General features: G+C 31.4%; 1 protein-coding gene across 1 annotated transcript in view; it reads left to right on the top strand.

Moving 5' to 3' along the window:
- LOC141496946 (cadherin-18) overlaps positions 1–15824 on the top strand; it is a 400980-nt gene that overhangs the window by 109540 nt on the left and 275616 nt on the right. The gene's annotated exons all lie outside the window — the stretch shown is intronic.

The following is a 15824-nucleotide window of genomic DNA, read 5'->3' as shown; positions in this document are numbered from 1 at the left end:
ATTAGCAGCAAGTGGAATCTGCAAAATTTATTAACTGAAGTATTAAATGTTCTTCTATAAAACATGAACCAATTCAAATAATAATACATGAAGCATAAGTAAAATATATATTTAAATGGAGAATAATTGATGTAATTCTAAATAATTATTAGGAGAATGATGAAAACAATCATAGGAAAACAAGCAACTGTGCACCCAAAAATGTTTGAAATGAGACAACATAGCAACACTTGAGGAGTCTTGTAAATCAGCACTCAACAAAGCAATTATAGCTTTGAAAAAATTTATTAACCAACTCACAGATGATCAATGCTCTAAACATTCAATTTAGAAAATGAACTGATTTCTTTACTTCTGCATACCTAATATGAAAACTATAGCATCCAACTTCTATCTTGTCAGAAACTGCTCCAAAACACTAAAATCTTTATTACCTATCAATTTCAAGAGTACAGGGACAGTCAGTGGATATTATGGCAAACATATTAGACATGAAGTCTGAGTCCATGTTCAAATTGTTGTTCTATTACAAAGAATGATAGGACCTTAGATTTACAGATGGTAAGCAACTCATAAGCCATTGAGTTCAACCTGCCCTTTCATAGATAAGGAAAATAGAGCCACAGAAAAATTATTTGTCCAAGATGACATAACTCATAAGGTTTAATATCTTGAACCCATGTTCTCTAAGGACCAGAGTTAGTACCTATTCCAGTATCAGACTACATTCATGTTAACCTGTGTCACCTTGGGCAAGTCACTTTAATAATTAACCTGTTTCTTCATCTGTAAAATGAACATGCTGTCCTAGATAATGTCTAAGGTTTCTCCAAGCTCTGAATCTATGATCCTTAAAATGGTCCCTTCAAATTTTTCTAAAACTCAAGGTTATTTATGCCAGGTGACTCAATTGATTAATAACTACCTATTGCACTCGTGATATAGATTAAAAAAAAAGTCAAGTAGTCCTTGCAATCAGGTGGGAGCTTTTTTTAACATAATCAAAGGGATTATATTACAGTAGCAGAGACAGCATGCAAATTAAAAAGTAAACAGAAACACACACACACATACACAGCCACAACAAACACAGATACACAGCTGTCTGAAGAAGAGATGCACTATTTCTGCTGGTCGAGAGGATTTAAGAAAGGCCTCAAGCCCAATGTGACATTTGAAGTGAATCTTGAAAGAAATGAATACAGATGAAGAAGGAGTACGTCCCAATTATTAAAGATATTCAATGCAAAGATGGAAAAATGAGAGATGAAGTGTCACACTTGAAGAATATCATTAATGTCACTTTGATTTGGCCAAAGAGAGTATAGAAGAGAAAGTTACTTTATGAGGTAGGAATTGTAGAAATAATGTAGGATGGTTCTAATAAATACTGGAGAAGTATAGTTTGTAAGGAAATTTAAATGAATAAAGAAGTTTATATTTGATCCTAGAGGTTATAGTAAACTATCAAAATCTACTGAGTAATAGAGAGATATGTTCAAACTTAGAAAAATTACTTTGGCAACTCTGTAGAAGAATAATTTGGGGGAGAGGAGGTTCTGGAAGCAGGGAGATCAATTTGGAGGCTATGATAATATTTTAAGCCAAAGACAATGATGTGATTTGATGGAAGAAATAGTATTCAAGGAATATTATGCAGGTAGTAATAACAGGACTTGGCCGTTGATAGGAAATGTAGGATGAAAATTAGAATCAAGGACATTGAAGAATCAAACCTCGGTGACTGGAAAGATGGTAGTTCCTTTGAGTGAAGTACAGAAATCGAAAAGAAAGTGTCTGTGGGGAAAGATAATGAGTTCTGTTTTGGAAATATTAAATTTGAGGTATCTATAAGATATCTACCCTGAAATATCTAGTAGACAATTGATGATGCTAAGATTAAGTTTAGAAGAAAGCCTAGAACTGAATAGAGACATCTTGTGTTCAGGTAAGAAGAAACTGCATAAAGTTTAGTATTAATCTCTAATGGTTAACTGATAAAGGATAAAAATAAATGCTATTGTTTCTAAAAGTTCTAAAATTCTAGCCAAGTTTGGCCAATATGCCATTTTCATTTCACTAAAATGAAATGGAGGAACTGTAAGCAAGTTAAATTTATTTGATACTCAATAATTCAGAGCATGATTTGTATCAAATATCAAATCAATGCTACAGCCTCCATCAGTGTTTCCCCTACTGATGCTTGAGTATATCACTAAAAACTTTATAACAAATGTCTATAACTATTGGTGGAAAATTTGAGTAAAATATCTCATTGATTGTATTTTTCATTCTGATTCAATAGTTGCCTTGTTTGACCCTAAAAATTACCAGAGATGGTGACCACAAATTGTGTATATAGCACACACAGATTTATATAATATATTGGATGGAAATGATATTTGAAGCAAAGGAAACAATTGAGTGAATGAGAGAATCATGTACATATTTATGTACAATATTTCATATGGACAATTTCATACAATTACATACAGATTTCTCTTATTTTCTAACTCCTTAGCTTTGATAATTCTAGGTTTTTCAGGTTATGCATGTACATGATAAACTTATTTCCTGATTAGTCATGCTGTGAAAAAAGAATCAGAACACATGGGAAAAATGAGAAAGGAAAAAAACTAAAGAAAATTTTTAAAAGTGAAAATAATGTTTCTTGATCTGCATTCGGACTCCATAGTTTTTTCTCAGGATATGGATGACATTTTCTACCTGTTAAGTTCTAACTCTTGTTTTATAACATGGGTCAAACAAATGCTAGCTATTCTAAGAAGTCTTTTCTGACCATCCTTTTCCCTATTTCCTCAAAGCACTTCCCGAGTTGCTAATGAATTTCCTATCCTCAAAACTCACACAGGATCTTTCTTACATCTCTTAATTGAAGTGGTGAATACTACTCTGTATGGCTATTATTTGTGCTTTAGACATTGCTCCTCCCTCCCACCACCCCCCCACCTTCCTCCCCCCACAACTGGTTTGTAAATTATAAATCCCATGAATAGGTCTTTTGTAAATTTTCTCTTGCCAATGTTAGCATATCAGTCTGGACAAATTAGGGGGAAAAAACTAATTATGTTTATTTTATTGAATGGATTCCCAGAGGCAAATTAAATTATTTTTAAAAAATCATTTATTGGGACAGCTTAGGTGACCACAATGGAAGGAGCACCAGCCCCTGGATTAGAAGAACCTAATTTCAAATGCTCCCTCAGACATTTAATACTTACTAGTTATGTAACTTTGGACAAGTCACTTAATCCAATTGCCTCACTAAAAATAAAACAAAATCAAAATCATCTGTTATTTTATATTGCCCACATTTTATCTTTTTTACATGATTATTGCTAATCAAATCTTGATTATAATATTATGTCATGCTGGTTCAGAGATGTTTTCTCCTTCTTTTGCCTTAAAATATTTGAAATTTAAGTCTCTATGAAGTCATGCATTAGGTGAGAAGAAATTGGCCTCTGATCTTTTTAGTATGAGATGATACAGCAATCAGACTTTAAGAATTCTAGATTTTTATTTCTTATTCAAAATATTATGACTAATGAAATAATAGCAATATAACATTGGATATTGAGAACTCATCTCAGAAGCAGAAAGACCTTAGTCCAAGTTCCATTTTTTCCCATTTAATAGTGTTCTTTTTTTCCAAATTACATGTAAAGATAATCTTCAGTAATCATAAGAATTTAAGTTCCAAAGTTTCTCCCTCTGTTTGTACCATCAACCTCCCCATGACAGCAGGCTATCTGATTTAGGTTATACATGTACAATCACACTAATCATATTTCCATATTACTTATGTTGTGAAAGAAAAATCAGAACAAAAAGGGAAAAAACACACACAAAACACCCCCAAAAGTGAAAATATTATGCTTCAGTCTGCATTCATACTCTACGATTATTTCTCTGGTTGTGGAGAACATTTTCCATCATGAATCTTTTGGAAAAGTTTTTGTTCATTGTATTACTGAAAAGAGCTAAATCAATCATACTTGAATATTGCACAATGTTGCTGTTATGATGCACAAAGTTTTCCTTGTTCTGCTCACTCACTTATTATCAATTCGTGTTTATATCTTTCTAGGTTTTCTGAAGTCCACCTGCTCATCATTTCTTATAGTATTATTTCACAATTTGTTCAGTCATTGTCCAATTGATGGACATCTTCTCAATTTCCAAATCTATTTTATCACACACACACACACACACACACACACACACACACACACACACACACAAGAAAACTAACAAAAAACCCATTATAAATATTTTTAAACATGTAGGACCTTTTTCCCTTTTTTGTGATCTCTGGGCTAGAGCTATCTTACTTCCTCTAGATAGTCATATTCAACTGTTTTCTCAGTGCTTCAACAGGGTCTTGGGTCAGCCTTGATGGGGTCTACCTGAGGACCTCAGAAACCATTCATTTGGTAGTAGCAATAGGTATACAAGGGAAGTGACTTAATCAATGCGAGTTTATAACACAAACAAACTGGAAATTCCTCAATAATAGGAAATATTTGCAATCTCCAATCCCCATCACCAATATGACAACAGGATTCAGCAGATTACCTGCACCTGCGATGAAAGGTAGACACATACTGAACCAGTCAGAGTAGCATACATTGTAGCCCTGGACATCTAAGGTCATCACAGACCTGTTATTGCTCAGTCTTGGGTGACTGCATGCCACTTGTCCTTCTAAGAAGTTGGGAGTTAGTTAGCATGCCAGAGTATTGTTCCTTATTGGAATTAAGGAGACAAGTAGTACCACCAAGAGCAACCATGCATCACCACCTCAGTAATTAAGAAAGAACTAATAATCCAGAATCAGTTCACAGCTCCAATATCAATTAATTAGGTTGCAGTTTCCCCACATCTTCAATATTTATCATTTTCCTTTTTGATCATGTTAATCAATCTGATGAATGTAAGGTGGTACTAAAAGTTGTTTTAATTTGCATTTCTTTAATCAATAGTGAATTAAAACATTTAACATTTGCACATAGATAGCTTTAATTTATTTACTGAGAACTACTTGTTCATATATTTTGATTATTAATTAATTGGGGAATGACTTGTATTCATTTTTTCGCCTTAATAGTATTTTTTCTAATTTCACATAAAGATAATTTTCAGGATTCTTACTGTAAGATTTGGAGTTTCAAATAGTTGTCTCTCCATTTCTTAACTTTCATTTCCCCAAGACAGAAAGAAATCTGGCATAGGTTTTACACATATGCATAAATTTACAGTCATGTCAAACATATCTCCATATTAGTCATGCTGTGAAAGAAGATTTCAGAACTAAAGAGGACAAAACCCAAAAAAGAAAAAATATATAAGAAAAAGTGAAAATAATATGCATTGATCTGGATTCAGACTCCATAGTTCCTTTTTTTTTTGAATGTCAATGATATTTTCTATCATAAGTCATTTGTAAACATCTTTCTTCACTGTATTGCAAGAGCTAAGTTTATCCTAGTGGATAAAAACCGGTGTTGCAGATACTATGTACAGTGTTTTCCTGGGGTTCACTAACTTCACTCAGCATCAGTTCATTTAAGTTTTTCCATGTTTGCTTGAAATCTACCTGCTAATCATTTCTTGGAGATACAGAAAATAGTATCTCATTACATTCATATACCATAATTTGTTCATTCATTCCCCAAATGATGGGCATCCCCTCAATTGTCAATTCTTTACCACTACAAAAAGAACTGCTGTAAATATTTTTATACAAGTAGAATCTTTCCCCCTTTTTAACAATCTCTTTGGGATTATAGTTCCAGCAGAATGTAGTTGTATCACAGGATGTATACAGTTTTATAGAACTTTTGGTAGGGCCCCAAATTGCAACCCAGAATGGGTAGATCATTTCATAGCTCTACCAATAATGCAATAGTGTCCACATCCACCCCTCTATTTATCATTTCCCTTTTCTGATAGTTGTCAATCTGATTTCTGTGAAGTTGTACCTCAGGATTATTCTAATTTGTATTTCTATAATCAATAGTGAGTTATAACATTTTATCTTATCACTGTAGTTTTAATTTCTTCATCTCAAGACCACATGTTCATACTTTTGACCATTTATCATTTAGGGAATGACTTGTATTCTTATCAATTTGCCTCAATTTTCCTATATATTTTAGAAATGAAACATTTAACAGGCAGTGGATGTAAAAATTGTTTCTCAACTTTCATCTTTCCTTCCAAACTTGGTTGCAATGTTTTTGTGTGTGTGTGTGCAAAACATTTTTTAAAAAATTTAATTATAATCAAAATTATATATTTTTAAATTTTATAATATTCTCTCTTTTTTGATCATAAGCACTTCTCAACTTCATAGATCTGACAAAGAAACTATTTTTCACTCTCATAATTTGGCTTTTGGTATCACTATGTCTAAATCTTGTTCCCATTTCAAACTTATCTTATTATACAGAGAAAGTGCTATATACATACATGGTCTATATACATATTTTCTGTTATACTGCTTTCCAATTTTCCAAGCAGTTTTTGTCAAATAGTGAGTTCTTATCCCAGAAACTGGAGTTTTGGGGTTTAACAAATAGTAGATTACTATAATCATTTACTGTTCTGCTTTATGTAACCAATCTATTCTCTTGGTCTACCACTCTATTTTTATCTATCTATCTATCATCTATCTATCTATCTATCTATCTATCTATCTATCTATCTATCTATCTATCTATCATCTGTCTATATATCATTTATTTAGTATTTATAGATTTTTGACTTTTCTTGGATAATGGGATTAAGTGTTTTGCTCAAGGTAACCCAGGTAGTATCAAGTGTCTGAGCCTAGATGTGAATGCAGGTCTTCCTGACTCCAGGGTACTCTATTCACTGCGCCTCTTGCTGCACCCAACCACCTCTCTATTTCTTATTCACTGCCAACTGTTTTCAATTAATGCAGCTTAGTATTATAGTTTTAGATTTGATTTATCTAGATCATCTTCCTTTGCATTTTTAATTGCTTCCATTTATATTCCAGAATGATTTTTTTCCTTCTAGATGAATTTTATTTTATTATTTTTATCTATATGAAATGTTTTTGGTAATTTGACAGGTATGACAATGCATAAGTAATTTAATTAAGGTAGAATTATAATTTTTATTTTATTATCCCTGGGTAGCCAAGAGCAAGTGTAATTTTTTTCAAATGTTTGCATCTCAATTTGTCTGAAACGTGTTTTATAATTGTGTGCATATAGCTCCAAGGTTTGTCTTGGCAAGTAGATTCCGAAGTAATCTGTATATTTTAGAGATATATAAAATGGAATTTTTTACTTTTGGGATTTGTTGATAATACAAAAATGATTATTTATATGAGATCATTTTATATTCTGCATTTTTGCTTGTTGTTAATTATTTCAAGCTTTTTCTATAGTTGATTGTCTATGATTCTCCAAAAATAACATCATTTCCTCTACAGAGTCAGTTTTCTTTCCATATTGACAATTCTAATTCCTTCTACTTATTTTTTCTTTTATTGTTGCTATAGTGATCATTTCAAGTAAAATACTGAATAATAGTGGTAATTGATCATCCTTGTTTCACCTCTTATCTTAGTGGGAAAGTTTCTTGCTTATCATGGTTACATATAATGCTGTTGGTATTTTTAGATAGATACTACTTATCATTTTAATGAAACTCCATTTATTCCTTTGCTCTCTCTGTAGTTTTTATTAGAAATGAGTGTATTTTGTTAAACACTTTTTCAGCAACTATTAGATAATCATATTATTTCGGTTGGTATTGTTATTTATATAGTCAATTGTGTTGATACTATACCTAATATTGAATCAGCCCTGCATTCTTACTATAAACCCCCATCAGGTCATAGTATTATCCTGGTGATAAATTATTGTAATGTCTTTTCTAATATTTTACTTATAATTTGCATTTCATTATTTAAAATACTCATTAAAGAATTTGCTCTATAACTGTCATTCTTAGTTTTAGTTTTTCCTAGTTTAAGTATCTGCACTATATTTGTGTCATAAAAATGAATTTGATAGGACTTTTTCTTCATCTATTTTGTCCATATAACTTGTATAGTATTAGTACTAATTGTTTTTTAAATTATTGGGGGAATTCACTTGTAAATCCATCTAGCCCTGGAGAGTTTTCATAAGGACTTTATTGATGAGTTTATTTAAATATTTTATTTCTTCTGTTGATCTGGGCTATTCCTAATTTTTTTAAAAAATAGTCATCAATTTCCCCTAAATTGTCAACTTTTTTTGGCAAATGGTAAAAATATCTGCTAATTGTTGCTTTAATTTACTTTTCACTGGTAGTGAATTCATTTTAATTTTTCATACTGGTAATTTACTTTTCTATCTTTTTAAAAATCAAAGTAACAAAAATTTATCTATTTTGTTGATTTTTTAATAAGATAAACTCTTATTTTTATTTATTTGTTCAATAGTTTTCTTACTATCAGTGTTGTTAATCTCTCCTTTGATTTTTTTGAAATCCTAATTGAGTATATAATTAGAGAGTTTTAATTTGGTCCTTTTCAAGTTCTTTCAGTCGCATGCTCATTGATCTCTTCATTATCTATTTTATTCATAAGCATTTGAGATATAAAATTCCTCTAGATAACTGCTTAGACTACATCACATAAATTTGTTATGTATTCTCATTTTTGCCATTTGTTTTCATGAAGTTAGTAATTTTTTTTCTGTCATTTGCTTTTTGACCCACTTCATTTTTTAGGCCTAGATTATTTAGTTTCCAATTAATTTTAATCAATCCATATTACACACAATTTTTATTGCACTGCTCTCTGACAATGATATTTATTTAATATCGTTACTGTTTTGCATTGGATTGTATTTTATCCCATAATACAAAGTCATTTCCTTTGTAGATGCCAATATTCCCTAAAAGTCTATCATATGTAACTTTTTCTAATTCTATTTACCTCGTTAAGTTCATTCTTCTTTATTTTGTAGTTAGATTTAGCTAGTTCTGAATGGGGAAAGTTGATGTCCCCACTTATATAGATTTGCTCTTTATTTTTATTTCTCCTGAACCTCACTTAACTTCTTCTTCATCTTGGTTTAAATATGTTTAGTATTGATATTGCTTAATTTGCTTTTTTTGCCTTTTTCATTTAACATAATTTCATTTTTAATTAATTAATTATTTTTCAGCCACATGTACATGTATATTTTTAAGATACAAAATTTCCTTCTACCCTCCCTTCCTAACCCCCTTCCCTCAACAGCAAACATTCAAGTTTGCATCGCACATACATATTTTTGATAAACGTATTTACATATTAGTTATTTTTCTATATGTGGAATTAGGATTAAGGGAAAGAGATACATAAGAAACAATTCTTTATGAAATGTTCATCAGATTCTGAAGTGTTGGGGTTTTTGTGTTTGATTTGTTTTGTTTTGTTTTTCCTTCCTTTGGATGGGGATAGCATTGTCCATAGCCAGTCTAATACAGCTGTCCTAGCTCTCTGAAAACTGAGAGGAGCTGCTTCCATCAAGGTTGTTCATCTAACAATGTGGTTTTTAATGTGTACATTGTTTTCTTGAATATTTTATTTTTCACAATGACGTGAATTTATTTGTAATTTTCATTTCATTTTCAGCATTTATTTCTATTGAATATTTACTTTATTTTTCCAACTACATGCAAAGATAGTTTTCAAGAATCAATTTTAGTAATTTTGAATTTCTCCTTTCCATCCTTGTCACCATTGTCCCCCTCCTCCCCTGACTGGAAGCAATCTGATTTAGGTTATATTACTTGTATCACTGTTAAATATATTTCTATATTGTTCATATTTATGGGAGAAGAATCTAACTGAAAAAAGAAAACAATTAGAGAGAGAAAAAACCTAATACACAAGACAAGTTTTAAAAATTGAAGATGATAAGTTTTGGTCTGCATTTAAACTTCATAGTTACTTCTCTGAATATGAACGTTATTTCCATCATGTCTTTTAGAATTGTCTTTGATTATTGTACTACTGAATTGAGTAAGTTCAACATAATTGATCATCACACAATTTTGCTATTAATATCAAATTTATTGGCATACTGTGGACCAAAAAGTTCCAAATTATTACTTCAATTGCCTCATTAGTATTGAATCTACCTTTTTTATTTTTGATACTGGTAATTCGCTTCTTTTCTTCTTTCTTCTTTTTTAAATAAAAATAATCAAAAAATTTATCTATTTTCTTTTTTCATAAAAGTAACAGTTTTATTTATTAGTTCAATAGTTTTCTTATCTTTGATTTTATTAATTTTTCCTTTGATATTTTCAAAATTTGTAATTTGGTATTTATTGGGTATTTTTAATTTCTTCTTTCTCTAGCTTTTTTTAGTTATATGCACAATTCATTGATCTTATCTTTCTCTATTTTATTCTTGTAAGCATTTAGAAATATAAAATTTCCCCTAAAAGTGCCTTGGCTGCATCCCATAAATTTGGTATGATATCTCATTATTATAATTGTCTTGGATGAAGTTATTAACATTCTATTATTTGTTGCTTGATCTACTTATTCTTTTTTCTTCTGAAAATACATTTTATTTCATTTAATATTTTCCAATGACATGTAAAAAATTTAACATTCATTTTTAAAAATTTTGATTTCCTAATTTTCTTCCTCCTACCTGCCCTTAACAATGCCCCTGGCAAGCAACATGTTATTGAAAATATAGTGTATGTGAAGTCATGCAAACATATTTTCATGCTAGGCATATTCAAATGAAAACATAAATGAGAAAAATAAAGTCAAATAAAACTCTGCTTCAATCTGAATTAAGAGTTTGCCACATCATTAAGGAGATGGAAGGATGGAGGAGACTGAATGGGGTAAATCTCACTACAACAAGAGGTACTAGAAGACCCATTGCAATAGAGGGGAAGAAGGGAGGAGCTGAGAACCACCTGAATCTTCATCTCATCAGACTTGACTTAAAGTTAAATTAGATACACTCAGTTAAGTTAAGAAATTTATCTTACATTTCAAGTATTAAAAGGGGAAAAGGGGAGGGGGAAGGTGGGGGGGGGAAGGGGAACTAACAGAAAGAAGGGAAGAAGGGGAAAGGGAAAGGGGAAAGAAAGAGGAGGGGTTTGATATAGGAGGGCAAACACACTGAAGGTGGTGGTATTTAGAAACAAAACACTGGGGAATATGGATAAAGGGGAAAGGGGGTAATACAAACAGGGAAAAATAACATGGAAGGCAATAAAGAGTTATTAATAATAATTTTGAATGTGAATGGGATGAACTCTCTCTTAAAACATAAGTGAATAGAAGAGCAGATTAAAAACCAGAATCCCACAATATGTTGCTTACAAGAAACTCATTTGATAAAGAGAGATACATATAGAAAAAAGGTTAAAGGTTGGAGCAAAATATTTGCTTCAGCTGAAGTGAAAAAAGCAGGGGGTAGCAATCCTTATCTCAGACGAAATAGCTGTAAAACAGATATCATTAAAAGAGATAAGGAAGGAAACTATATTCTCCTAAAAGATACCATAGACAATAAAGTAATTTCAATATTAACTATGTATGCACCCATTGATATAGCATCCATATTCTTAGAGGACAAGTTGAAAGAGCTGCAGTAAGACATAGACAGCAAAACGCTACTAGTGAGAGACCTCAACCTCCCACTCTCAGATTTAGATAAATTTAATCATAAAATAAACCAGAAGGAAGTTAAGGAGATAAATAGATTGTTAAAACCTAGACATGATAAACTTATGGAGGAAACTGAATAGGGATAGAAAGAAGTATACTTTTTTTTTTCCTGCAGTATATGGCACTTACACATAAATTGACCATGTACTAGGGCATAAAACCCTAATGATCAATTGCAGAAAGGCACAAATAATGAATACATCTTTCTCACATAACAATGCAATAAAAAACATATGCAATATTGGACCAAGAAGATATAGACCCAGAACTAAACTAACTGGAAACTGAATAACCTCATTTTAAGTAATGAGTGGATCACACAACAAATTATAGAAAAATTAATTATTTTATCCTATATAATGACAATAATGAAACAACATACCAAAAGCTATGGGATTCATTAAAAGTGGCTGTTAGTGGGTTTATTATATCTTTAAATGCTTACATGACTAAATTAATGAAAGAGGAAATCAATGAATTAAATATGCAAGTAAAAATTTAGAGAAAGAACAAATTAAAAACCTCCAGTTAACTACCAAATTAGAAAATCTAAAAATTAAAGGAGAAATTAAAAAATGAAAGCAAGAAAACTATTGAACTAATAAATAAAACCAAGAGCTGGTTTTATGAAAAAAAAAACAGTAAAATTGATAAACCTCTGGTCAATTTGATTTAAAAAAAAAGAAAGAAGAATATCAAATTGCTAGTATCATAAATGAAAAAAGTGAACTCACTACCAATGAGGAGGAAATTAAAGTTATAATTCGGAATTGTTTTTTCAACTGTATGCCAATAAATGTGATAATCCAAGTGAAATGCATGAATATTTATAAAATATAAATTCCCAGATTAAATGAAGAGGAAATTAAAAACCTAATTAACACTATCTCAGAAAAAGAAATTCAACAAGCCATTATTGAACTCCCTAAGAAACAATCTCCAGGGCCAGATGGATTCACAAGTGAATTCTATCAAACATTTAAGGAACAATTGTCTACAATTCTATATAAACTCTTTGGAAAAATAGGTGAAGATGGAACTCTGCCTAACTCTTTCTATGACACCAATATGATGCTGATACTTAAACCAGGAGGAGTTAAAATACAGAAAGAAAATTATAGAGCTATCTCCCTGATGAATATAGATGAAAAATCTTAAATAAAATCTTAGCAAAACAATTACAAAAAGTTATCACTAAGATAATACATTATGATCATGTAGGATTTATCCCAGGAATGCAGAGTAGGGTCAATATTAGGAAAACTGTTAGTATAATTAATTATAACAGTAACATACCTATTAGAAATCATGTGATCATATCAATAGATGCTGAAAAAGCTTTTGACAAATTACAGCATCTGTTCCTACTAAAAACTCTATAGAGGGTAGGAATAAATGGATTATTCATCAGAATAATAAGCAGTATCTATCTGAAACCATCAAGAAGCATTATCTGCAGCAGGTATAGGCTAGAGGCACTGCCAATAAAATCAGGGGTGAAACAAGGATGCCCATTATCACCACTACTATTCAATACTGGATTAGAAATGTTAGCATCAGCAATAAGAGAAGAAAAAGAAATTAAAGGAATTAGAATTGGTAAGGATGAGACAAAACTCTCACTCTTTGCAGATGACATGATAGTCTACCTAGAGAATCCTAAAAAATCATCTAAAACTATTAGAAATAATTAGCAACTTTAGCAAAGTTGCAAGATATAAAATATACACTAATAAATCCTCAACATTTCTATATATGACTAGCAAGATACAGCAGAAAGAGTTAGAAAGAGAAATCCCATTCAAAATTACCTCAGACAATATAAAATACCCTTGATTCTTCCTGCCAAGACTTTTTAAAAACAATTACAAAAAACTTCTCAAAAAATAAAATCAGATTTAAATAACTGAGCAAACATCAACTATTCAGGGATAGGTCCAGCTGATATAATAAAACGACCATTCTATCAAAACTAATCTACTTGTTTAGTGCCCTAGCAATCAAAATTCCAAAAAAATTACTTTAATGAGTTAGAAAAAACTTATAAGTAAATTTATATGGAGAAATAAAAAGTCAAGAATTTCCAGTCAAGAATTTTTCAATGGAAAAAAAATACAAAAGAAGGTGGCTTAGCCTTACCATATCCAAAATTATATTATAAATCATAATTCAGGGGCGGCTAGGTGGCATAGTGGATAAAGCACCGGCCTTGGAGTCAGGAGTACCTGGGTTCAAATCTGGTCTCAGACACTTAATAATTACCTAGCTGTGTGGCCTTGGGCAAGCCACTTAACCCCATTTGCCTTGCAAAAATCTAAAAAAAAATCATAATTCATCAAAAGTGCCTGGTATTGGCTGTGAAAAAAATGGTTGGATCAGTGGAATAGATTAGGTGCCATAGCAGGAAATGTTTATAGTAATCTGCATTTGATAAACCCAAAGAGTTCAGCTATTGGGATAAAAACTCTCTCTTTGATAAAAACTGTTGGGAAAATTGGAAGTTAGTATGGAAGAAACTTACATTAGACCAACACCTCACACCCTGTACCAAGATAGGATCAAAATGGATACAGGGTTTAGTCATAAAAATCAATATTATAAGCAAACTAGAAGATCAAGGAGTAATTCACCTGTCAGATCATTGGAAAGGGAAGCAGTTTATGACTGTGGAAGAGATGGAGAACATCATTAAAAACAAACTAGAAAATTTTGATCACATTAAATTAAAAACCACTGTAACCAAGATCAAAAGCAAAGCAGTAAACTGGGAAACAATTTTTACAACTAGTATTTCTGACAAAGGACTCATTTCTAAAATATACAGAGAACTAAGTCAAATTTTCAAAAAAAACAAGCCATTCCCCAATTGAGAAATGGTCAAAGGATATGCAAAGGCAATTTACAGATGAGAAAATAAAAGTGATCCATAATCATATGAAAAATTGCTCTAAATCATTATTAGAGAAATGCAAATTAAAGCATATATGAGATACCATCTCCTTACCTCTCAGACTGGCCAATATGACCAGAAAGGAAAATGATCAATGTTGGAAGGGATGTGGGAAATCTGGGACACTTATACATTGATGGTGGAGTTGTGAACTCATCCAACCTTTCTGGAGAGCAATTTGTAATTATGTCCAAAAGGCAACAAAAATATGCATACCCTACTACTGTGTCTATATCCTGCAGAGCTTATGAAAAAGGGTAAAAACATCATTTGTCCAAAAATATTCATAGAAACCCTGTTTATGGTGGCAAAGAATTGGAAATCAAGTAAATGTCTTTCAATTGGGGAATGGCTTAACAAACTGTGGTATATGTATGTCATGGAACTCTATTTTTCTATTAGAAACCAGGAGGGATGGGAATTCAGGGAAACCTGGAAGGATTTGCATGAACTCATGCTGAGCGAGATATGCAGAACCAGAAAAACATTGTGCACCCTAACAGCAACATGGGGGTGATGATCAACCTTGATTGACTTGCTCATTCCATCAGTGCAACAAACAGGGACAATTTTGGGCTATCTGCAATGGAGAATACCATCTGTATCCAGAGAAATAATTGTGGACTTTGAACAAAAATCAAAGACAATTACCTTCAATTTAGAAAAATTAAAAAGGTATCTTATAATGTAATTCTGCTATCTCTTATACTTTATTTTTCTTCCTTAAAGATATGATTTCCTCTCTTATCACATTCAACTGAGATCAATGTATACCATGAAAACAATACAAAGACTAATAGAATGCCTTCTGTGGGGGGAGAGGGAGGAAAGAAGAATGGGGGAAAATTGAAAAAATTAAAATAAATAAAATCTTTCCAAAAAAAAGAAAAAGGAAAGAGTTTGACTCTTCACTCTCAGGAAGTGAATATCATTTTTCATCTTGAGTTCTTTGAAATGATCTTGATCAGAGTAGCCAAGGTTTTCACTGTTGATCATCTTTATAATATTGCCATTAATATGTATTTGGTTCTGCTCAGTTCACTTTGCATCAGTTCATCTAAATCTTCTGGTTTTTTTCTGAAACCACCTTGCTTGTCATTTTTTACAGAAGTGCTCTGCAAATCTTAAAATGCT

The sequence above is a fragment of the Macrotis lagotis genome, chromosome X (genome assembly GCF_037893015.1).
Source record: "Macrotis lagotis isolate mMagLag1 chromosome X, bilby.v1.9.chrom.fasta, whole genome shotgun sequence".
Lineage (NCBI taxonomy): Eukaryota > Metazoa > Chordata > Mammalia > Peramelemorphia > Peramelidae > Macrotis > Macrotis lagotis.
This window is presented reverse-complemented; position numbering and strand designations above follow the sequence as displayed.